At 47.5% G+C, this 23893-nt stretch overlaps 1 long non-coding RNA gene across 4 annotated transcripts in view; it reads right to left on the bottom strand.

The window, feature by feature from the left end:
• LOC122172177 (uncharacterized) overlaps window positions 1-23893 on the bottom strand; it is a 50219-nt gene that overhangs the window by 22683 nt on the left and 3643 nt on the right. For 2 of the 4 annotated variants that reach the window (XR_010602267.1, XR_010602266.1), the window contains exon 3: window positions 22695-22786. This is a non-coding gene — a long non-coding RNA (uncharacterized LOC122172177). Of the gene's footprint in view, window positions 1-19789; window positions 19921-22649; window positions 22787-23893 lie in introns of those variants that run through there. The other 2 variants (XR_010602265.1, XR_006172241.2) reach the window with 2 other exon arrangements.

Raw genomic sequence — 23893 nt, 5'->3', positions numbered from 1 at the left:
AAACTCCCATGACTTCAGTGAGGCCAGGATTTCACTCTACATTTCTTTTTTTCAAATTGTTGGTTTCTGGCCAGGACTGGTAGAGGCAATGCCAAAATAACAGAGAGAGGTTGCTGTCACTGTATTTCTCTCTAGAAAGCAGAAATTGAATGAGGTTTCACAGCCAATTTTGCAAATGCAAGATAGTTCAGGTAAGCAGCCTAACTTCTGAATGTTTATTGAAACCTAGCTTGAACACTAAATATTTTGAGGTTCTTTCTATGCTTACCTTTGTCCCAGATCCTCAAAGGTATGTAAAGACCTAATTTCCATTGATTTCAATGGGATTTAGGCACCCAAATAATGTTTGAAAATCTGGACCTAAGTGTCTCTCAACATTGATTAAAAGAATCTATGCATTGTTTTATGGTACAGGTGGATATATCGGCCTATGATTTTATTTGTAATGTATGAATTAATAATCTGTATTACCTAGAGTGGAAGACTAACAAAAATCAATTTCTGTACGAGTCTGGAAAAGATTTGGTCACACATTTTAAGCATTACGGGTATATTTGAATGTTGTTCATTGCTCTTAAGAATCCCTGCTCAAGAATTAGGTGTCCTCCACCCAAGAATCAGATGAGATTAAACAGATTTTCAAAACATGGCATCTGTATGCATTCAGTCATTAGCGCGCTATCACTGTGTCTCTGTAAAGAAAAGAATTTATATATGCAAATGTCGCTGAGGTTTCCATATATCAAGTACACGTGAGTCTATCATCAGCATGCATAAGTAATAGTGTGTAAAATGTTGTACCCATAAAGTTGTATGGGAAACTGGATTGAGGCCCCTTAAAAAATGTGGAGCCAAATTATTTTTTAATGCAAACTGATACAGCACATAGAAGTCAATGGAGCTGCCTAATTTATCCCAGAAGAGAAACTGGCCCTTGATTGCAAAGGATAATTGCTCCAGTGAATTTCCTCCAATAATCACACTGAAAACCTGAATCAGGGAACAAACAAAGGTATTCTGATTTGTCAGAACTTCTTAGGATAGTTGGATTGTTTGAGGGGAGGTGACTGGTAGGATGGATTCTAATGTAAAATCAATATTTACTTTGGAGTACGTCATCACCCTTTTGCCCAATATAATATTGAAAAGAACATTCCCTATAACAAATGGGATATGTGAGCAGGAAAGGACACCACTCAAACGGGAGCGTCAGAGGCAAATAGGTTCCATGTTATAAACATCTGCTGTCTAAGATGTTCTTAAGTACCAAGGATTCTGTCGGGGTAATTTATAGTTAAGGGTTGAGATTGTCTTAATTAACATTTCTTTTCCTTTTTATAACTAAGCTTATAGAATAACTTCACCAAATGTTTTGAGGACCTTGAGTGATATCGTTAAAGTCTAACGATTTAATTTCTGCTTTGTTTTCTCTTCCATAATTTACTGAGCAATAAAATCCTAACTTGATTAGAAAACCAAAAGCAATTTTTTGTCCTTATTTTATTTTGGGAGAAGGTGCTGTCTGATACTTTGTCAGAGAACAATGCCTCTGTCATCCTCCATGAGGCAGAGAAAGCTGATAGCAAGTAATTGCATAGTAACTAGTCACGGGTGAGGAGAAGCGGGGTGAGGAGAAGCAGAGATGTCTATTCACACAAGATACCATTAGAAACTCTGAGGTGCAGAAAGGCACCAAACAGCAACACGGCCTGAAATTAACAGTTGCTGTTACAATATAAATTTAGATTCAAAATACTGCATTTTTAATCCTGTTTAATCTTCTAGCCACATGACATTAACAGCAGTCCAATCTTTAATGCCTCTAGTACAAGCTAGGATTCAGAGAGGCATAAAATAGACATCAGTGTTTAGATTCATTACCCAGGCTACAGTCATTTTGGACAGGTAGTTACAGAATACATCAGTTGCATTTATACCCAACAGCAACAACAAAAACTAGACAGTTTTTCTGTTGCAGTATGTATTTTCCTGATAGAGTGGTGAGTGATTCCAACCACATTACTATTATTAATAAGGGTCTGGATTATGTAATGGAAAATGACAGGCTATAATAAATGCCCAAAGTACTGTTCCTGCTAATCAGCGCTCCATCAATACATGTGAATTTCCTAGGCGCTGCACTATATGACCCCTTGCCAAGTCTCTTTTTGGAGGACTTCTTTTAGGGATAGCAATGCTAACACTGTAATTTGATTACAGAACCTAAAGGTGCCCATGGACTATAGATATTTTCTCCCTTGGAGAAACAAACTAACAAATTACCACTAGTCTTTGTATCTGCTATCCAGTGTAATGGATTTTTTCATGTTCATCTACTATGCCATATAAGAGCAATACTTCAAACAGTTTAAAATGTGGAGTATTATGTATAAAAACAAACAGAGAAATATAGTAGTTAACATAATTATCGTTTTCACCCAGAGAAATCTCACCATTAAAAGGTTCTTAAATCCTTGACCCCCCTGCTGAAATATATAAGAAATCCAGCGATAACGTTTTTTAAAAAAACAAACAAAGCATAGTGCATTTTAGCACGGTTCTCACTATTCTCTGGAAAGAAGCTAGATTGCTTGAAAATTGGTTACATATCAAACTGAACATTTTCCATTGTACCTAATGTGTCTGGGGTAAGAGCCAGACAAATTTAAGTACCAGATTGCTCCAGGTGCCACCTCTGGTGACATTAATTCAAGATCTGGAAACATGAGATGTCAAGCAGCGACAGCAATTTTATTATACTAAGGGACAAAGTTTCCTCATTCCATCGTCTAAATTTGCACTCAGCATTTTGGGCTCATGACTGTTTTGGGATTTACAAATCTAAATCCTACATGCCTCAAAGTATAGATTTGCATGTGCACTTCTATGGGAATTTTCTCCCGCAGTAAGGATTGGATAAAGATTTCTTGTTTCAGTGAACATCAGAGATTATTGTTCTTTACCATAAATATTAACTTCAGCTTCCCCTGGTTCACTATTTAGCTATTGGGTTAATAAATATTAATACGCACCTCAACAGAAGTCCACATCTACTTGTTGTTATACTTTTTTTCAGGTGCCATAATAATCTGAAGTCTTCTCGTTTTCCATACCGACCGAAAGACTATGGCTGTTCATAGGGCAAATAAAGTTCATTTTATTTCCTACTCTATTTTACAATGATTGCTGCTCAGAACTTTCCTGGTATAATGCATACAATAAAAGAGGACAAATCTTTATTGCAGGCCTTTGTTTAAAATGCCTCAGAACAATTTGTCACCACCATATTAGAATTAGCTATGCAGAAGTTTAAAGTAAGAGGGGAAAACATGTGACAGGAAGAAAGCTCAGTCTCAATTCTTCACCCTTAATAATAGCTCACAAGTTAACCCTTTGTTTACCCAATACAATATCTAGTTTTCAGTATTTCAAACTTGCAGCAGTACTTACATGGAGGTAGGATACTGGAGGTAGGGAAGTATGAATGGTGTTTTCAAATACACAGCAATTAACAGTAGATGCAATCTAATTTTATTTCTTATATGATGAAAAGAACTTCTAGCTGTGCTTGATATTGATATAGACTGTGCTTGATATTGACTGTGCTTGATATTGAAAAAATAAACTAGAATCAAAGATAACCCAAGAATCTTGACAGAGTTGAAAGAGCAATCATCATCCTGTTTAGGGAAATTAAAAGATAGGTGAAATCCAGAAAAAAATGGGGTTTAATTAAATTGCTTCATTTTCAGCAGGTTTAACTTAAGGAAGTACCTCTTCATCAAATTGCACAGTGCAATGGCATCATCACAGAAATGTACATATTCTACTTCACAGAAGTACACATGCTCAAATATGTGCCATTACATACGGTACCTTTGAAGATCAGCAGCATCTATTTACACTGAATCTCAAAAATAGGAAAGGAAATATCTATCTGAAACAGCTTTCCTATTTCAGTAAAGGCTGTTCAGTAAGAGTAATAGAATTTTAGCTGGCTTTACTTTTCAGTAGCCAGAAATTGATCTGTTGTCTGTGTTTAGGCCATCTTACTGCATCCCAATGGCTACTTATCTCACACTACTGTTTTTAAGGACCTGATCAAACAGGATTCGTTCCACTGACGTCAGTGTAATAATGCACACTTTATGTGGCAGTGTATCTTGATTTCTCTGGATCAACAACATTTTTAGGACATAATTCCTTCAGCCTCCAGCTGGATGTAACAACCCTACTACTTCAGTGCAAATACAACCAATGAGGTTAGATGTACAGGCTGTCTACTTGTAGCAAGAATTTCGTTCTTGTGCAGTTGTTTAAATAATGGCTTCCTATTATGATATGCAGAAACCTGCGCTCCTTGAAAAATTGCACACCAGCTTTCAGTAGCTGGGAAGTTACAGAGGTGCTGGAATGATTTTTATAGTGGGAGTGCTGCTGATGGAAACCATGGATTTGGTGTATGTTATTATTACTTCAAGCCAGGGGGAGCGGCAGCACCTCCAGCACCCCCAGAAGTTACCATGATTCATTATCACCTCTGGATCTATTACAAAAACAAAGACTAACAATTTTTACTTTAGTGTAGAGAAAAAAAGGTCACAAAGAAAACAACTCATTCATATAAATGGTTGGTTTAACACACAGAAAACAAACGGATGTATAAATTGGCTATGATAAATGCTCGTCTTAAATGTGGTTATTTATTATGTGTTCCATTACATAAATTGGTTGCAGAATTATAACAAATGCTCTTTATTAATCTTACCTTCCCTGTGGCTGAAGAATGACTTGAGGCAATTATCTTCAGTGTGGAGCTCAATTCCATTATTGCTAATGGGCAGAATAGGCCAGACATCCTCCTAATATTGCAGAGACGGCTGAAATTCTTTGGCACCTGTTTGTCTAGGTCCTGCTTCTAACATTTCTTTTCATCCTGATGTGGTGTGTCACTTCATTACTTCCCAACAACATTAGCTCTAGCCTCATGGAATTCTTGAGTATTTGGTATCTCAGTACGGGAAATACTAAGCATATTGATTTATACTGTCCTTGCCCTAGTCTTCTTCCTTGAAATATATGTAGTTATAGAAAACAAAGCAACTTGGGTTTGTAAGAACATTCACCTCACACTGAATGAGTAAAGTTAAGCTTTCTGTTTTCATTGCTATAGTATCTTTCATTGTAAATGCCCTTCAACATGTAGAAGAGGAGATCTGGATTGGTGGGAGTATGTGTTCCATCTGGTCTATTTAGATTGCAAGCTCTTCAGTGCTAACATCACATTTCTTTTAAAAACAGACTTCCACAGGCAGTTTGCATGGTTTATTTAAGCACTAGGACATGACCGAAAGTACACTTCCAGATTACTTCAGGCCTTTTCTACACTAGGAGTTTATTTCAAATTTAGCAGCGTTAAACCGAATTAACCCTGCACCCGTCCACACAACAAAGCCCTTTACTTTGATATAAAGGGTTCTTAATATTGATATCTGTACTCCTCCCCAACGAGCAGAGTAGCGCTGAAATCGGTATTGCCATTTCGAATTAGGGTTAGTGTGGCCGCAATTCGACGGTATTGGCCTCCGGGAGCTATCCCACAGTGCACCATTGTGACCTCTCTGGACAGCAATCTGAACTCGGATGCACTGGCCAGGTAGACAGGAAAAGCTCTGCAAACTTTTGAATTACATTGCCTGTTTGCCAAGCGTGCAGAGCACAGGTGACCATGCAGAGCTCATCAGCACAGGTAACCATGCAGTCCGAGAATCGAAAAAGAGCACCAGCATGGACCGTACGGGAGGTACTGGATCTGATCGCTATATGGGGAGAGGATTCCGTGCTAGCAGAACTACGTTCCAAAAGACAAAATGCCAAAACATTTGAAAAAATCTCCAAGGGCATGATGGAGAGAGGCCACAATAGGGACTCACTACAGTGCCACGTGAAAGTTAAGGAGCTCAGACAAGCCTATCAAAAAACAAAGGAGGCAAACGGTCGCTCCAGGTCAGAGCCGCAGACATGCCACTTCTATGCTGAGCTGCATGCAATTCTACAGGGGGCCGCCACCACTACCCCACCTCTGACCGTGGATTCCGGGTCAGGAGTAATCTCAGCCATGCCTGAGTATTCTGCGGATGGGGAAGATGAGGAGGAGGAGGATGACGACGAGCTTCCGGAGAGCACACAGCACTCTGTTCTCCCCAACAGACAGGATCTTTTTCTCAGCCTGACTGAAGCACCCTCCCAACCCCCAGACAATAAGGCCATGGAAAGGACCTCCGGTGAGTGTACCTTTGTAAATATAAAACATGGTTTAAAAGCAAGCATTTTTTAATGATTAATTTGCCCTGAGGACTTGGGATGCATTCGTGGCTAGTGCAGCTACTGGAAAAGTCTGTTAACATGTCTGGGGATGGAGCGGAAATCCTCCAGGGACATCTCCATGAAGCTCTCCTGGAGGTATTCCAAAAACCTTTCCACAAGGTTTCTTGTCAGTGCAGCCTTATTCCGTCCTCCATGGTAGGACACTTGACCACGCCATGCTAGTAGCAAGTAATCTGGTATCCTTGCATGACAAAGCCTAGCAGCGTATGGTCCCAGTGTTTGCTGGCATTCAAGCAACATCCGTTCTTTATCTCACTGTGTTATCCTCAGGAGAGTGAAATCCTTCATGGTAACCTGTTTGAAATACAGGAATTTAATTAAGGGGACAGAGGTGGCTGTTCCTACTGGGCTGTTTGCCTGTGGCTGAAAAGAAATCCTTCCCTGCAGTTAGCCAAGCGGCCGTGTGGGGGGGGGGGGAGATCTTCCCTGATATCAGCTACGTGGTGGTGGTGGTGGGGGGGAATAAAGCGATCATCCCAGAGAATTGGATGGGGTGGGGGGTTAGTTTGGTTTCTTCAGGGATCTTCCCTGATACCAGCCACGTGGTGGTGGGAGGGGATAAAGCGATCATCCCAGAGAATTGGATGGGGGGGGGGGGTTAGTTTGGTTTCTGCAGGGATCTTCCCTGATACTAGCCACGCGGTGGGGGGGAGGGATAAAGCAATCATTCCAGAGAATTGGATGGGGTGGGGTTAGTTTGGTTTCTGCTGCTGCACGTTAACAGGAAAACCACAGCACTCAACGGGCTTTGCTTGGTATGTGGGAAAGGAGGGCGCTGCTTGTAGGAAAGCTGCAGAAGCCGAAAGACAATGGCTTACCATGGCCGCATGCAAGCCGAATTCTGTTGCCCGGACCTGTGTCTGTGATCTCTAACACCAAAGCCGCAGGCACTCAATATTAAGATGCAAAATGCGACCTTGTACCGAAATCACATGTGCTATGTAATGTGAATAGTGTTGTTCACCATGAAAGAATATAAGCATTGTTCTGTAAAATGTATCTTTTTTTAATACTTCTCTCCCTTTTTTCCCCTCCCTCCCGCAGCTGCAAATTTTTCAAGCCTCCCTTCTCCGTCCCGAAGGCTATCTCAGATAAGGTGTCGAAAAAAAAGGACGCGAGACAAAATGTTCTTGGAAATCATGGAATCCACCCGCAATGAAAGAGCTCATCTGAATGAGTGGAAGGACATGGTATCAAAGTACAGGAAAGATGCCAGTGAACGCGAGGCCAGGAGGGACACTCGAGATGAGAGGTGGCAGGCTGCAACGCTGGGGCTGCTGCATGATCAAACGGACATATTCCGGTGTCTGGTGGAGTTTCAGGAACGGCAGCAGGAGCACAGAGTGCCACTGCAGCCGCTGTATAACCTCCCTCCCCCCACCAGGTTCCATAGCATCCTCACCCAGACGTGTAAGAACACGGGGTGGGGGGAAGGCTCCGTGCACCCTCCCACTCCACCCCAGCGGACAGCCCAACCAAAAGGCTGTCATTACATTGAACTTTTTTAGTGGCCTTTTCCTTCCCTCCTATCCTCCTCCCAACCCCCACCCGGGCTACCTTGTCAGTTCTCTCCCTCTTTTTATAATCAATTAATAAAGAATGCATGATTTATAAATGATAGTGACTTTATTTCCTTTGAAAGCAAGCTGGGATCGAAGGGGGAGGGTGGGTTGCTTACAGAGAACGAGTCAATCAAGGGAGTGGGTTTTCATCAAGGAGAAACAAACAGAACTTTCACACGGTAATCTGGCCAGTCATGAAACTGGTTTTCAAAGCTTCTCTGATGCGCAGCGCTTCCTGGTGTGCTCTTCTAATTGCCCTGGTGTCTGGCTGCACGTAATCAGTGGCCAGGCGATTTGCCTCAGCCTCCCACCCCACCATAAAGGTCTCCCCCTTACTCTCAGAGATTGTGGAACACACAGCAAGCAGCAATAACAATGGGGATATTGGTTTGGCTGAGGTCTGAGCGAGTCAGTAAAGTGCACCAGTGACCTTTTAAACGTCCAAATGCACATTCTACCACCATTCTGCACTTTCTCAGCCTGTAGTTGAACAGGTCCTGACTACTGTCCAGGCTGCCTGTGTATGGCTTCATGAACCATGGCATTAAGGAGTAGGCTGGGTCCCCAAGGATAAAAGACGGTTACTCACCGTTGTAACTGTTGTTCTTCGAGATGTGTTGCTCATATCCATTCCATTAGGTGTGTGCGCGCCGCGTGCACGATCGTCGGAAGATTTTTACCCTAGCAACACCGGCGGGTCGGCTGTGGAGCCCCCTAGAGTGGCGCCTTCATGGCGCTGAATATATACCCCAGCCGACCCGGCGCCCCCTCAGTTCCTTCTTGCCGGCTACTCCGACAGTGGGGACGGAGGGCGGGTTTGGAATGGATATGAGCAACACATCTCGAAGAACAACAGTTACAACGGTGAGTAACCGTCTTTTCTTCTTCGAGTGCTTGCTCATATCCATTCCATTAGGTGACTCCCAAGCCCAACTTAGGTGGTGGGGTCGGAGTGAGACATTGCTGTGTGCAAAACTGCTGATCCGAAGGCAGCATCGTCCCTGGACTGCTGCACTAGTGCATAGTGAGCCGTAAACGTGTGGACTGACGACCAAACCGCAGCTCTACAAATGTCCTGGATCGGAACTTGCGCCAGGAAAGCCGTCGAGGAAGCTTGGGCCCTCGTGGAGTGAGCGGTGAGGTGTGGTACTGAGACACCTGCCAGGTCGTAGCAAGTCCGGATGCAAGACGTAATCCAGGAGGATAGGCGTTGTGAGGAGACCGGTGATCCTTTCATTCGGTCTGCCACTGCAACGAAGAGTTGCGTCGTCTTTCTAAAGTGCTTTGTGCGGTCAATATAGAAGGCCAGGGCCCTTCGCACGTCCAGGGAATGCAAACGTTGATCCTGGCGAGTAGCATGTGGTTTAGGGTGAAAAACCGGGAGAAATATATCCTGGTTGATATGAAATGGAGAAACCACTTTAGGGAGAAAGGCAGGATGTGGACGAAGCTGCACTTTATCCTTGTGGAAAACTGTGTAAGGGGGCTCGGATGTAAGCGCCCTGAGTTCAGAAACGCGCCTTGCTGAGGTGATGGCTACGAGGAAGGCTGTCTTCCAGGACAGGTACAGAAGTGAACAGGTGGCCAGTGGCTCGAATGGAGGACCTGTGAGCTTGGAGAGAACCAGGTTGAGGTCCCACGTCGGAACGGGCTGACGTTGTTGTGGGTACATCCGGTCTAAGCCCTTGAGGAATCTAACGACCATCGGGTTAGAGAATACCGAGGACGCGAGTTCCCCTGGATGGAAGGCCGATATAGCGGCCAGGTGAACTCTAATTGAAGATATCGCCAACCCTTGCTGTTTTAGGGAGAGGAGATATTCCAAAATAAGAGGAATAGGTGCGTGCAATGGGGACGTGGCTCGTTGTTCGCACCAACAGGAGAACCGCTTCCACTTGGCCAAGTATGTGGTCCGTGTTGAAGGCTTCCTACTGCTCAGCAGAATCTGTTGGACAGAGTGTGAACACTGTTGCTCTGCCTGGGTGAACCATGGAGCAGCCACGCCGTGAGGTGGAGTGATTGCAGGTCGGGGTGACGCAGCCGGCCGTGGTTCTGCGTGATGAGATCCGGATACAACGGAAGCAGGATCGGTGTCTGAACCGAGAGTTCCAGCAGCGTGGTGTACCAATGTTGTCTCGGCCACGCTGGAGCGACCAGAATTACCTGTGCCTGGTCTCTGCGCAATTTGAGCAGTACCTTGTGGACCAGAGGAAACGGAGGGAAGGCATAAAACAGGTGGTCTTTCCAGGGAAGGAGAAACGCATCCGAGAGGGAGCCTGGGGCTCGACCTTGCAGGGAGCAGAACACGTGGCACTTCCTGTTGTCTCGAGATGCAAACAGGTCTATCTGGGGAAACCCCCACTTCTGGAAGACGGAATGTATGATGTCCGGACGGATAGACCACTCGTGCGTTTGAAAGGACCTGCTGAGTCGGTCCGCTAAAGTGTTCTGGACTCCAGGGAGGAACGATGCCGTGAGATGGATTGAGTGGGCGATGCAGAAGTCCCACAGGCGAATGGCCTCTTGGCATAGAATTGACGAACGTGCTCCTCCTTGCTTGTTGATGTAAAACATGGCCGTGGTGTTGTCGGTGAGAACTAACACACAGCGGCCCCGTAGGAGATTGAGAAATGCCTGGCACGCCAGGCGCACCGCCATCAGTTCCCGAACATTGATGTGTAGGGCTAGCTGAGGTGCAGTCCACAGGCCCTGGGTATGGTGCTCGTTGAGATGGGCGCCCCAACCCAGAGATGAAGCGTCTGTGACCAGGTGCAGAGAGGGTTGTGGGGCGTGAAACGGCATCCCTTCGCAAACCACATTGTGATCTAGCCACCATGTGAGGGAGGTCAGGACCGAGTTCGGGATTGTGACCACCATATTCAGGCTGTCCCGATGTGGGCGGTATATTGATGACACCCAGGTCTGGAGTGGGCGAAGCCGAAGTCTGGCATGCCTGGTTACGTACGTGCAGGAAGCCATGTGACCCAGCAGGGTAAGGCACGACCTCACCGTGGTAGTTGGGAAGGCCTTGAGTCCTTGGATGAGGCTCGTGATGGTGCAAAAGCGATTGTCTGGCAGGATGGCTTGTGCGCGTCTGGAGTCTAGAACCGCACCGATGAATTCTATTCTCTGGGTAGGTTCTAGAGTGGATTTGTCCTTGTTGAGTAGGATACCCAACTTGTTGAATGTGCGCACTATTATGTGGACGTGATCGCGAACTTGTTCCTTGGTGCGACCGCGTACCAGCCAGTCGTCTAGGTACGGGAACACTTGTATCCCTTGCCGACGAAGGTACGCTGCCACGACAGCCATACATTTCGTGAAGACCCGTGGGGCCGAAGATAGGCCGAAGGGAAGGACTGCAAATTGGTAGTGCACCCTGTTTACCACGAATCGGAGGAAGCGTCTGTGAGGCGGGTAAATAGCAATGTGAAAGTATGCGTCTTTCATGTCGAGGGCGGCAAACCAGTCTCCAGGATCGAGGGAAGGGATAATGGCCCCCAGAGAGACCATGCGGAACTTCAACTTTACTACGAATTTGTTGAGTCCGCGCAAGTCCAAGATGGGTCGCAGACCTCCTTTGGACTTGGGGATGAGGAAGTAACGGGAATAGAATCCCCTGCCCCTTAAATCCACTGGAACCTCCTCTATGGCCCCCATGGCGAGGAGCGTAGAGACTTCCTGTATAAGAAGTTGCTCGTGAGAAGGGTCCCTGAAGAGGGACGGGGAAGGGGGGGAGGAGGGGGGAAATGAAGAAAACTGGATAGCGTATCCCCTCTCCACCGTGCGGAGGACCCAACGGTCCGAAGTTATAAGGGACCAAGCACGGTGGAAGTGGGAGAGGCGATCCCGAAAGGAGGGGGCTGGATCCTGGGGGATGACTGGGGCGCCGTCCTCGACCGCACCTTCAAAAGTTCTGCCTGGGGCCTGAAGGTGGTCTAGGTGGCCCCTGGTTCTGGCCAGGTTGAGGGCCGGTCCACCTTCTTCTACCACCTCGCCCTCGCCTCCGGGCCGAGTCCTGTCTCTGACGAGGCGGGGGGGGGTAGAAGCGCTGAGGCTGCGGCCTAAACGGCCTGCGCTGGGGGCCCACAACATGCATCCCCAGGGAGCGCATGATTGTTCTCGAGTCCTTGAGGCTCTGCAGGCGAGAGTCCGTCTTATCTGAGAACAATCCATGACCCTCAAAAGGCAGATCTTGTAGGGTTTGCTGCAGCTCCGGAGGCAAACCCGAAACCTGAAGCCAGGAGATCCTGCGCATAGCGATACCCGAAGCCAGGGTCCTCGCCGCTGAGTCTGCAATGTCCAAGGAGGCTTGCAAGGAGGTCCGAGCCACCTTCTTGCCCTCCTCTACCATGGCTCCAAACTCCTCCCTGGACTCTTGGGGAATCAACTCCTTAAACTTCCCCATAGAGTTCCAGGAGTTGAAATTGTAGCGGCTCAGTAGCGCCTGTTGGTTCGCCGCTCTAAGTTGTAGCCCTCCGGCTGAGTAAACCTTGCGGCCAAACAGATCGAGCCGCTTAGCCTCTTTTGATTTAGGCGCTGCAGCCTGCTGGCCGTGGCGCTCTCGTGCATTCACTGATTCCACCACCAGTGAACACGGTTGGGGGTGGGTATACAAGTACCCACAGTCCTTAGACGGGACAAAGTATTTTCTTTCCACCCCTCTCGCTGTGGGTGGAATGGAGGCAGGAGTTTGCCATATCGTATCCGCATTTGTTTGGATCGTGCGGATCAGAGGTAACGCCACCCTCGATGGGGCATCTGCTCCAAGGATATTCACGATCGGGTCGTGAACCTCCACTATCTCCTCCACCTGTAGGTCCATATTACGGGCCATCCTACGCAGGAGATCCTGGTGAGCCCGAAGATCTATCGGAGGGGGACCCGTACAGGAAGTGCCCGCCACTGCCTCATCCGGAGAGGAGGAAGAGGATGCCTCCGGTGGCACTGGATCCAAGGGGGGGTCCTGATCCCCCTGCTCTTGGGCCGGGGCATCACCTGCACTTGGGTCCATGGTGTCGGGTGGTGTGGACACTGAAGCCTCCATGCCCCCTGGCGGAGGCCGAGAGATGGTGGACTCCGGGGCCCTTCTAACGGAGTGACCCGAGCGAGAGGTCGAAGCTATTGGAGCCCCTTGCGCCTGATGGTACGCCCACGGGGTCCAAAACGACCAGTGAGATGGTCCATGAGAGTGGTCCTCTGCCATCTCCTGCCAATGGCCCAAGTTTCGTTCCTCGGCTTGCCCTTGAGGGGGATATGCCGATCTCGACAGGTCCTCCGAGGAGCGAGACACCGATCTTGACGGCCATGGCGGTGCCGAGAGAGATGAAACGAGCCCCGTGGGCTGTGGTGCCGCACGGTGCCGGTCTGGAGATGACCTATCTCTGCGCGGTGCCGGCGATCGGTGCCGGGACCGCGACCGGTGCCGATGACCTCGTCGGTGCCGGGAGTCGGATCTGGACCTCGACGAGGACCTGGAGTATGCCCGGTGCCGGGAGCGGCCCCTCGACGTCGAGCGTCGACCGTGGCGGTGCCGAGAACTACGTCTCGACGTTGATCGGTGCCGACGATCATAGCGGTGCCGAGACGTAGAGCGGTGCCGCGAAGAAGATCTTGGCCGCGAGTATGACCGGTGCCGAGACGATACTCGGTGCCGGGACTGCGAGCGGCGTGGGGACCTGCTTCGGGACCTGGATCGGTGCCGAGGTTCCAGCCCTTGTGATGGAGGGCGCATCAAGGCAGGTTTCCCCCTCGACTGGACCGGGCGAGTCAACGGTGCCGTCGGTGCCGGTGGTTGAGGCGGTGCCGGCTCCGTGAGAGCTATTAAGTCTCTCGCCGCCGCGAAGGTCTCTGGCGTCGACGGGAGGCACTGTATCACCGCCGGCCTCGGTGGAGACGCCGTCTGCACCGGACTCAACGGCCTCGGCGCCGGAGTCGACGGTGCTGGAGGCACCTGTTTCCGGTGCTCCACCGGCGTACGCGGCTCTACCCCCGGCACTGGGGGAGCCAGCGTCTTCGGCACGGAAGTCCCCGTCTTATGGGCTTTCTTATGCCCTGGGGATAATGACCGGCGCCGAGGCACTTGCCGTGCTTGCGGTGCCGACGAGGTCCGGTGCCGGGAAGGCTCATCTGACGCCACTCGCGTGGTCGTCATGGCCGGTGCCGCCGGGGCACTGCGCACCGAGGCGCAAGGTGCCGGGGCTTGACTTGTGGATGGAGCGTCCGGAGTAAGTGCCGCCTCCATCAGGAGTTGCCGGAGCCGAAAGTCCCGCTCCTTCTTGGTCCTTGGTCTGAAGGCCTTACAGATCTTGCACTTATCTGTTTGATGGGACTCTCCCAGGCACTTCAGACAGGAGTCGTGCGGGTCGCTCGTGGGCATAGGCTTAGCGCAGGAGGCGCACAGCTTGAAGCCGGGAGCGTTGGGCATGAGCCCGGCCCCGCGGCCGGGGGAGAAAGGGGGAGACGACCCCCCTAATCCCCTGAACTATTAAAACAACTAGACAACTTTTAAAACTACAACACTAGGACTATAACTATAACTATAACTACGAATAATGAAGTAAGCTAGGGAGAGTGGAGAACAGCTAAGCAGCGCTCCACAGTTCCAACGACCGTCAGGGGCGGTAAGAAGGAACTGAGGGGGCGCCGGGTCGGCTGGGGTATATATTCAGCGCCATGAAGGCGCCACTCTAGGGGGCTCCACAGCCGACCCGCCGGTGTTGCTAGGGTAAAAATCTTCCGACGATCGTGCACGCGGCGCGCACACACCTAATGGAATGGATATGAGCAAGCACTCGAAGAAGAACTATAGACATTTCAACATCCCCAACTGTTATTTTCTGGTTTGGGAAGTAAGTCCCTTGCTGCAGCCGTTTAAACAGAGTAGTGTTCCTGAAAACGCGAGCGTCATGAACCCTTCCCAGCCATCCCAAGTTGATGTTGGTGAAATGTCCCTTGTGATCCACCAGTGCTTGCAGCACCATTGAAAAGTACCCCTTGCGGTTTATGTACTAGCTGCCCTGGTGCTCCGGTGCCAAGACAGGGATATGGGTTCCTTCTATCTCCCCACCACAGTTAGGGAATCCCATGGCAGCAAAGCCATCCACTATGACCTGCACATTTCCCAGAGTCACTACCTTTGGTAGCAGCAGCTCAGTGATTGCTTTGGCTACTTGTATCACAGCAGCCCCCACAGTAGATTTGCCCACTCCAAATTGATTCCAGACTGACCGGTAGCTGTCTGGCATTGCAAGCTTCCACAGGGCTATGGCCACTCACTTCTCAACTGAGAGGGCTGCTCTCATCTTGGTATTCTGGCGCTTCAGGGCAGGGGAAAGCAAGTCACAAAGTTCCATGAAAGTGCCCTTACGCATGCGAAAGTTTCGCAGCCACTGGGAATTGTCCCACACCTGCAACACTATGCGGTCCCACCAGTCTGTGATTGTTTCCCAGGCCCAGAATCGGCGTTCCACGGCATGAACCTGCCCCATTAACAGCATGATCTCCAAAGCACCGGGTCCCGCGGTTTGATAGAATTCCATGTCCATGTCCTCATCACTCTCGTCACCGTGCTGCCGTAGCGTACTCCTCGTCGCCTAGTTTTGCAGGTTCTGGTTCAGCATAAACTGCACGATAATGCGTGAGGTGTTTACAATGTTCATGACTGCTGTCTTGAGCTGAGCGGGCTCCATGCTTGCCGTATGGCGTCTGCACTGTTCACCCAGGAAAAAGGCACGAAACGGTTGTCTGCCGTTGCTTTCCCGGAGGGAGGGGGAGGATGTACCCAGAAACACCCGCGACAATGTTTTTGGCCCCATCAGGCATTGGGATCTCAACCCAGAATTCCAATGGGCGGAGTAGACTGCGGGAACTATGGGATAGCTACCCACTGTGCAACGCTCCGGAAATCGACACTATCCCTGGTACATGGACGCACGTTGCCGAATTAATGTGCTTAGTGTGGCCGCATACATTTGACTTTATACAATCTGTTGCCAAAAACCGGTTTCTGTAAAATCGGAATAATCCCGTAGTGTAGACATACTCTCAGTGTGGAAATTCTCAGGCCTAAGCTTTTGTGGGCCTGATTCCAATCAACACTAGTGTTACACCAATGTAACCACATTGACATGAATTAGGTTGTTGCTGATTTACATGAATGTGAGAACAGTATAAGGACCCTATGAAAGTAAGGCACCCACAAAAGACCCTGCACCCTCCTCCTGGAGACCCCAATAGAGCAGTCCAGGGCTTTGGAGCGGAACCCGGAGCTGGAGTGCGGAGCAGCTCCAGAGCAATGGAGCTGCAGGTTTTTGCCTGGAGCTGGAGCGGAGCCAGAGCACAGCTCCAAAGCCCTGGAGCAGTCACCACTTCACTGGCATAAAAAGCTCAGAGAACAACTGGCAATGGACACTGAGGGGAGATAGGGACTGGCATGAGGGCCCTCTGCATTCCTCCACCCACAAGAGTTTGTTGGAGCAAGCCTCTAAACACATCTGTCACTTTGTAACAACAGATACCAGCTGACTTTTTTTTTGGTTTTGGTCCATGGTTTTTGCAGGGAACTCTTTCTGTGAGGGGTGTGGGGTGGAATGAGCAGTGGGAGAGCTGAGCACTTGGACCAAGGGTTAAAGAGGAGACGGTTTGGAAAAAATCTTAAAAAATAGATAAATAAAAAAGTAACTAAAAGCGAACATATCTTTGACATTGGGCTAAATGCTGTTTCTTTACTATTATTTGTCCATTTTATCTATTTAGGTTGCAAGCTCTTCGATGCAAGGACCATGTCATCCTCTGTTTATACAATACCTACAGGCTCCCAATCCTGTCAAAGGTCTTGGGGTGATACCACAAGACAAATAATAACCAATAACAACAACAGGCTTTGCACACAGCCAGGCAATCCAGGGCTTAAAACATGTAGCTAAGGTTCCCACCCTTGGTTCAGATAATTTGGGGCCTGTAGCCTGATTTATAAATAGGAATTGATTTTATCTACCATGCAGTGGTCAAAAAGGGTTCTGTCTCCAGATCAGCTACAGTAGCGAAGTTGTCATTAAACTGGGAACCTCATGGCCCAAACAATCCACTCTGATTAATAATGTTATACCTTTTATTAGCAAAACAAACAAAACCACAAACACTGTAATATAGCAAGGGCGATAGAGCCAATCCAGCATGTCTAGCACTTGCATTACTCATGTCATCCCTTGCGGGGAATCCTGAAGTAAGTAAGGTGATCCATACAGTCATCATATTAGTGTGTCCCATCGTCCAGAGGCTGGGTACTAACTTTTATAAGGGGTTACCCTAACACCCACTGTATCTTAAACATATTACTGATGGTTTCCACCTCTTTTCCTTCTCTGTACTTCAACAATATTGGTGTTACTTTCTATAGGCCAATTAGGCATTTATGATAGCCTCATTAGCATTTATGTCAGTTAGTTGCCATGGTATACTTGCATTTTGCACATGTACGTTTCAGTCACACCCATCATCCCTTAAACTTTTACTAAAATTCCAAAAGCATACCTCTGCGGTTCTCACTTCACCTTCTCCCAGCACAGAACACTTGTTTATTGTAATACCTATCTCATGACTTAACATCACTTATCGGTTAGCTCCTTATCCCAAGCCCCTAATGTAATGGTGGACCTTAGTTATTCTGAACTAATTTTCATACAGGCCTGAAGCCTTATAATAATTATTACAGCCTTATAATAATTATGCCTTATCTATATAACCTATATATGGCTCAGATGCCCATGGCAGGCTACAGGCCCCACAGCTACTAACAATTAGGCTTTTCACCATCCCCCCAGGAAAACTATATTGACAACAGATGGCGGTATTCCCAGAGGGTGATCTTACTGTAGTAATTATAATACTCGGGACTCAGAATCCCAGCAGGCTGAGGATTGGCTTATTACTACTGGGATTTTGAGAACTGTAGGAATGTCCAGATTTTTTTATTCTGAGTGGACCATGCATCCACAAGCAGGGCCGTCCCTAAGGGAATGCGGAGTCTGGGACATAGACGCCACCTCTTCCCACCCCCGCCCTGCCTCATCCCCACCCAGTTCCTCTCCCCTCCCCCCCAGTACCTCCCGACACCGCAAAACATCTGGAGGAGGAGGTGCTGATTGGCAGGGCCTGCCGGCTGGCAGGAGGAACTACGAGGAGGGGGAGGTTCTGGTGGAGGGGGTTCCTCCTCACCCCTCTGCCCGCCTGCCTGCCGTTAGTCACTTGCCTCCTCATCCCACCCACCTCACCCACCTCCTCACAAGCTTATAGATGCACAGGGCCCCCTACAGCATGGGAGCAGGGGCAGTTGCCCCGATTCACCACACCCAAGGGACAGCTCTGTCCACAAGCCTTCATTTTTGGTTGAGGGATGAAGTGACCTGCATAGATTCCTTTTCCTCACAGTGCAGCCAGGTGCCACACCAGCTGGCCATCTCCCATCCTAGAAGTACAATCAATCATCATCCAGAAATGCACTGTCATGTCTGTCTTATTGCTATTATGAGATGAAGTTCATACACAAAACGAACAGCTGGTGGGCTGTGACCGCTGCTTATTCTACTGTTCAGAGCTATGTCATTGTGCCCTGGTGTTTCCCACCCCCGTCTGTTTGTTTTATCCCCCTGTTGTCTCTTGTCTTAAACTTAGATTGCAAGCTCTTCCAGGCAGCAACCATCTGTTGTTGTGTGTGACCAGTGCCTAGTACAGTGGGGCCTTGGCCTCAAGATGTTAATACAGTACAAATAAATAATAATACTAACGTAAGGAAAGCAATTAGGCTCATGCATTTACTGACATCTGGGTAAAAGATCCTTTTCAGCCAATTGGAAAACTCCATTTTTGTTCAGTGAATTCCAAAGACATTTCATACTAGTTTTTACAGTCAAGAGCTACATACAAAGCGTATTGAGAAGTTGGCACAAAATTAAACAGAAAACTTTCAAACCCTAAATGCAAGGACTGCCTGCTGTTTGGCTAGCCATACCCATATCAGACTTGCTTCCTAACTTTTTATTTATAAATTTCATAGAGTATAACAATCAAACAAACAATTAGGCAGTGCACTGTTTGGAAATTATTTGCATTTTCCCAGGTGGTTTAAGTCATGTTGTTCCCAGCCTGCTGCCTTTGAGTATGGTCAGAGGCCTACTATAGTTACTCAGAAATACACTGTGATATTGCATTGTTATTTAATAATATATGGAGATATACCTATCTCATAGAACTGGAAGGGACCCTGAATGGTCATTGAGTCCAGCCCCCTGCCTTTACTAGCAGGACTAAGTACTGATTTTGCCCCAAATCCCTAAGTGGCTCCCTCAAGGACTGAACTCACAACCCTAGGTTTAGCAAGCCAATGCTCAAACCACTGAGCTATCCCTCTCCCTATTTAACACAGAGCTCCCAAGTTTTATTGCAAGGAACCAGCACAAGAACTTCAGTGTCAAGATAACCGTCCAAACTTTTCGCTACATTATCACATCTGCCTATTTCAGATGTTTGCAGTTAATATCTTGAAATCCTTAGTAATTACCAGAACACCTACTTCTCCTCTGCTCTCCAATAAATCTACTATGGCAATTGTGTTTATATATAGTTATAAAATGACAAGGCTTAGTAAAAGATCAATATGTGTATAAATGTCAGTGAATGGGCGAAGGTGAAGGGGAAGCAAAGTCTCTTCACGTTTTCAGAGAAATCTGCGACTTACCTGATTTAATCTTTTACATCAATATATGGAATGTATTTGAGACAGGAGAGGAAGCATATTGCTGATATTGGGAATATGAGGACAGTTATCCAGTTTCAGCAAATATCAGGTCTTATGCACCCACAGCCTCGTTTTAGTCACCTTCGCTTTGGACTGGATATGCTCATCAAGAAGCTTCTCTTTGACCATCCATAATCCCTAATACATATATTCATTGCTGCCTTTTCATTTTAGCTAGAGGCAAGAAAAATAATACTAGGAGTGTTAAAAAGGTGAAATGACAGGCATGAAATATATCATTTCATATAACTGTGCAGCATGATTACAGTGCCTTAAAATGTACCGCTTGAAAAAGTGGCTATCAGCCAGACAGCAGTTCTGTAATACTCTTACACAACATCCCCAAAGCATCATACTTGGCACTGAAAATGTATTAAAGGTAAAATGTCACCCTAGGACTTTTTTTTTCTGAACTAAGGCCCAAGTCCTGCAATGAGCTCCACATGCTGGACCCCCGTACTTGCATAGAATTTCAATGAGGTTTGTGGGGGCACTGGTATCTGCCCAGCTGATGCTCACTGCAGGATTGGGGCTACATGTAGTGTTTGGCAGGAGAGCTATGAATAGAATGGATACCAGCAGTGGGCCCATCCTAACAAAACTTGAGACCCTTCAATCAGAAAAGGCAATAAGAGGCCAACTCCATCCCTAGCATAACTACACTGACTTGCAGAAGAGTTACACCAATGATGAATTTGACCCACGTTAAAAAGAGGTTCTGACTTCTTGACCGTGCATCTAAACTTATGTTATTAATTTTTACAGTTAAAGGTAAATAGAGAGGGAGATCAAAGCCACAAAAGGCAGATAGGTGCCTAATTACCATTGAGAAACTCATAATTCCTATTACTATAGAGTTGGAGAAATGTCTATTGCTCAGAACAGTAGGAGAGAGGTCCTGGAGACCAAATTTAGTCTGCTAGGTAGGAGATTAAAGTCCGGGACCTCTACCATAGCATTCTCTGAAATGCTTCCACTTCTACATGCATGGCCAGTTAGACAGGCAGAACTCGAGGGTCTTAATGTGTGGATGAGACAATGGTGTTCGGAGGAGAGATTTAGGTTTATTAGGAACTGGGGAACTTTTGGGGAAAGGAGAAGCTTATACAGGAAATATAGGCTCCATCTAAATAGGGTTACCATTCGTCCGGATTTACCCGGACATGTCCTCCTTTTTGTACTAAAAATAGCGTCCGGGGGGAATTTGTAAAGCACTCACAATGTCCGGGATTTCCCCCCCAGGCAGAGCAGAGCGAGCGGCTGGGAGGGCTGCAGGGAAGTCCCGGGCTGGACTCCAGAGCAGCTGTAGAGGAGCCGGATCCGCCCTGCATTCTGAGCAAGTGTATCAGCACAAAGTGCAGCCCTCCCCTTTTGCAACTGGGAGCGGTTTCTGCCATGCAGCGTAGCAAAACGGGAGCGAGAGCACTTTGTGCTGATACAAGGGCAGCTCTCCCCTGCAGTCCGGTCCGGGCCAGGGACCGGGTTTTGTTGTGCAGGGCCAGGGACCCGGTTTTGTTGTGCTGGGGAGCTCAGCCACGTGTCCGGCTCGCACAGAGCCCAACACCCTGTTCTGAGCAGCAGGGTAAGGGGGCCAGGGGGCAGGAAGGTTCTGGAGGTGGCAGTCAAGAAACAGGGGGGGGCTTTTTGGGGGGAGTGGAGAAAGTTTTGGGCAGTCAGGGTACAGGTAGGGGGTAGGGTCCTGGGGGGCAGTTGGGGGGGTATTAGGAGGGGGCAGTTAGGGGACAAGGAACAGGGAATCTTAGGTAGGGGGTGGGGTTCTGGAGGGCAGTTAGGAGCAGGGGTCCCAGGAGGGGGCAGTCAGGGGACAAGGAGCGGGGTGGGGGGCTGAGAGTTCTGGGGGGGAGCTGTCAGGGGGCAGGAGTGGGGAGAGGGATCAGAGCAGTCAGGGGACAGGGAGCAGAGGGGTTTAGATGGGTTGGGAGTTCTGGGGGGGGCTGTCAGGGGGTGGGGAGTGGGGAGAGGGATCGGAGCAGTCAGGGGACAGGGAGCAGAGGGGTTTAGATGGGTTGGGAGTTCTGGGGGGGGCTGTCAGGGGGTGGGGAGTGGTTGGATGGGGCGTGGGAGTCCCAGGGGTCTGTCTGGGGGTGGGGGTGTGGATAAGGGTTGGGGCAGTCAGGGGACAAGAGGCAGGGAGGCTTAGATAGGGAGTGGAGTCCTGGGGGGCAGTTAGGGGCAGGGGTCCCAGGAGGGGGCAGTCAGGGGACAAGGAACGGGGGGAGGGTTGGGGGTTCTGGGGGGGCGGGAAGTGGGAGGGGCAGGGGCGGGGCTAGGGCGGGGCTCCTCCCGTCCTCTTTTTTGCTTGCTGAAATATGGTAACCCTACATCTAAACCAAAATGGAACCAGATTTCTAGTATGCAAAATTAGAAAGGTTGTAGAGGTGTTTTTAAAGTAGAGGAGGGAAGAAAGCCAATGGGATGGTGGGGCACAAAGTTTAGACGAATTCCTTAAGGGAGGATTTATTAAAGGGGATACTCTACATCTGAGTAAACAGAAGATAGAAATTGATAAAGTGCAGGCAGGAACTGAAGAGAAACAGTAAGACCCAAAACAGTCCCATTCAATTACACCACAGAGAGGCAGACAACTAAATATTGACTAATTGTATAAGTGCTTGTATACAAATGGTAGAAGTCTAAACACTAAGATGAGTGAATTTGAGTGGCTGGTATTAAATGAGGATATTGATATAATAGGCATCACAGAAGCTTGGTGGAAGATGATAACCAATGACACAGTAATACCAGGGTACAAAATATAAAGGAATGACAGAGTAGGTCACGTTGGTGGGGGAGTGGCTTCCTATGTGACAGAAAGCACAGAGTCAAATATAGTAAAAAACCTAAATGAATCAAACTGTACCATAAAATCTCCATGAATAGCAATTCCTTGAATAATAAGAATATAGCAGTAAGAATATACCACCGACCTCTTGGATACACATCACCTCAGGATGGGATGCAGAAAGTTTCTAGACACCATTAATGAATGACTGCTTCTTGGAGCAGCTAGTCCTGGAACCTACAAGGGGAAAGAGAATTCTTGATTTAATCCTACATGGAGCACAGGATCTGGTCCAATAGGGGAATATAACTGAACCGCTCAGTAAAGTGACCGGAAGGTAATTAAGTTTAACATCTTTGTGTGTGGGGGGGGGGGTGAGATAACAAAGACACCCACCACAGTATCATTTAACTTAAAAAAGGGGAACCCCTACACAAAAATGAGGAAGTTAGTTAAGTGGAAATTAACAGGAGCAGTCACAAGAGTGAAACACCTGCAAGCTGCATAGAAACTTTAAAAAAATACCATATTAGAGGCTCAAACTAAATATATTCCTCAAATAATAAAATAAAATACTTATAAACAATAAGAGGATAAAAAATGCCATGATGGCTACACAACAGAGTAAAAGAGGGAACTACAGGCAAAAAGACATCCTTGAAAAATTGGAAATCAAATCCTACTGAGGAAAACATAAAGGAGAATAAACTCTGGCAGGTCAAGTGTAACAATATAGCAACTAGCAAAAGTCACAAAAACTATGAACATCTGAAGCAAGAAGCCTACCAAACAATCAGCAAGGACAGTGGATTATGGAGGTGCTAAAGAAGCACTCCAGAAAGACAAGACCATTTCAGAGAAGCTATATGAATTCTTTGCATTGGTTTTTGCTGAAGATGATGTGAAGGAGATTCCCACATCTAAGCCATTCATTTTCAGTGAGAAATCTGAGGCGTTGTCCTAGAATGAGGTGTCAGTGGAGGAGGTTTTGGAACAAATTGATAAATGAAACAGTAATCAGTCACCAGGACCAGATGGCATTCACCCAAGAGTTCTGAAGGAACTAAAATTCAAAATTGTAGAAATACTAATTGTTGTATGTAACCCATCTCTTAAATCAGCTTCTGAATCAGATGACTGGAGGATAGCTAATGTAAAAAGGCCCTAAAAGTGATCTGGTAATTACAGCCCAGTAAACCTAGCTTCAGCACCAGGCAAATTGGTTTAAATTATAGTAAGAACCAGAATGATCAGACACATAGATGAACACAATATGGGTCAATACGGCTTTTGTAAAGAAAAATCATGCCTCACCAACCTATTAGAATTTTTTGAGAGGGTCAA

Source organism: Chrysemys picta, chromosome 6, assembly GCF_011386835.1.
Source record: "Chrysemys picta bellii isolate R12L10 chromosome 6, ASM1138683v2, whole genome shotgun sequence".
NCBI lineage: Eukaryota > Metazoa > Chordata > Testudines > Emydidae > Chrysemys > Chrysemys picta.
Note: the sequence above shows the minus strand (reverse complement) of the source record. Positions and strands in the feature narration are given on the sequence as shown.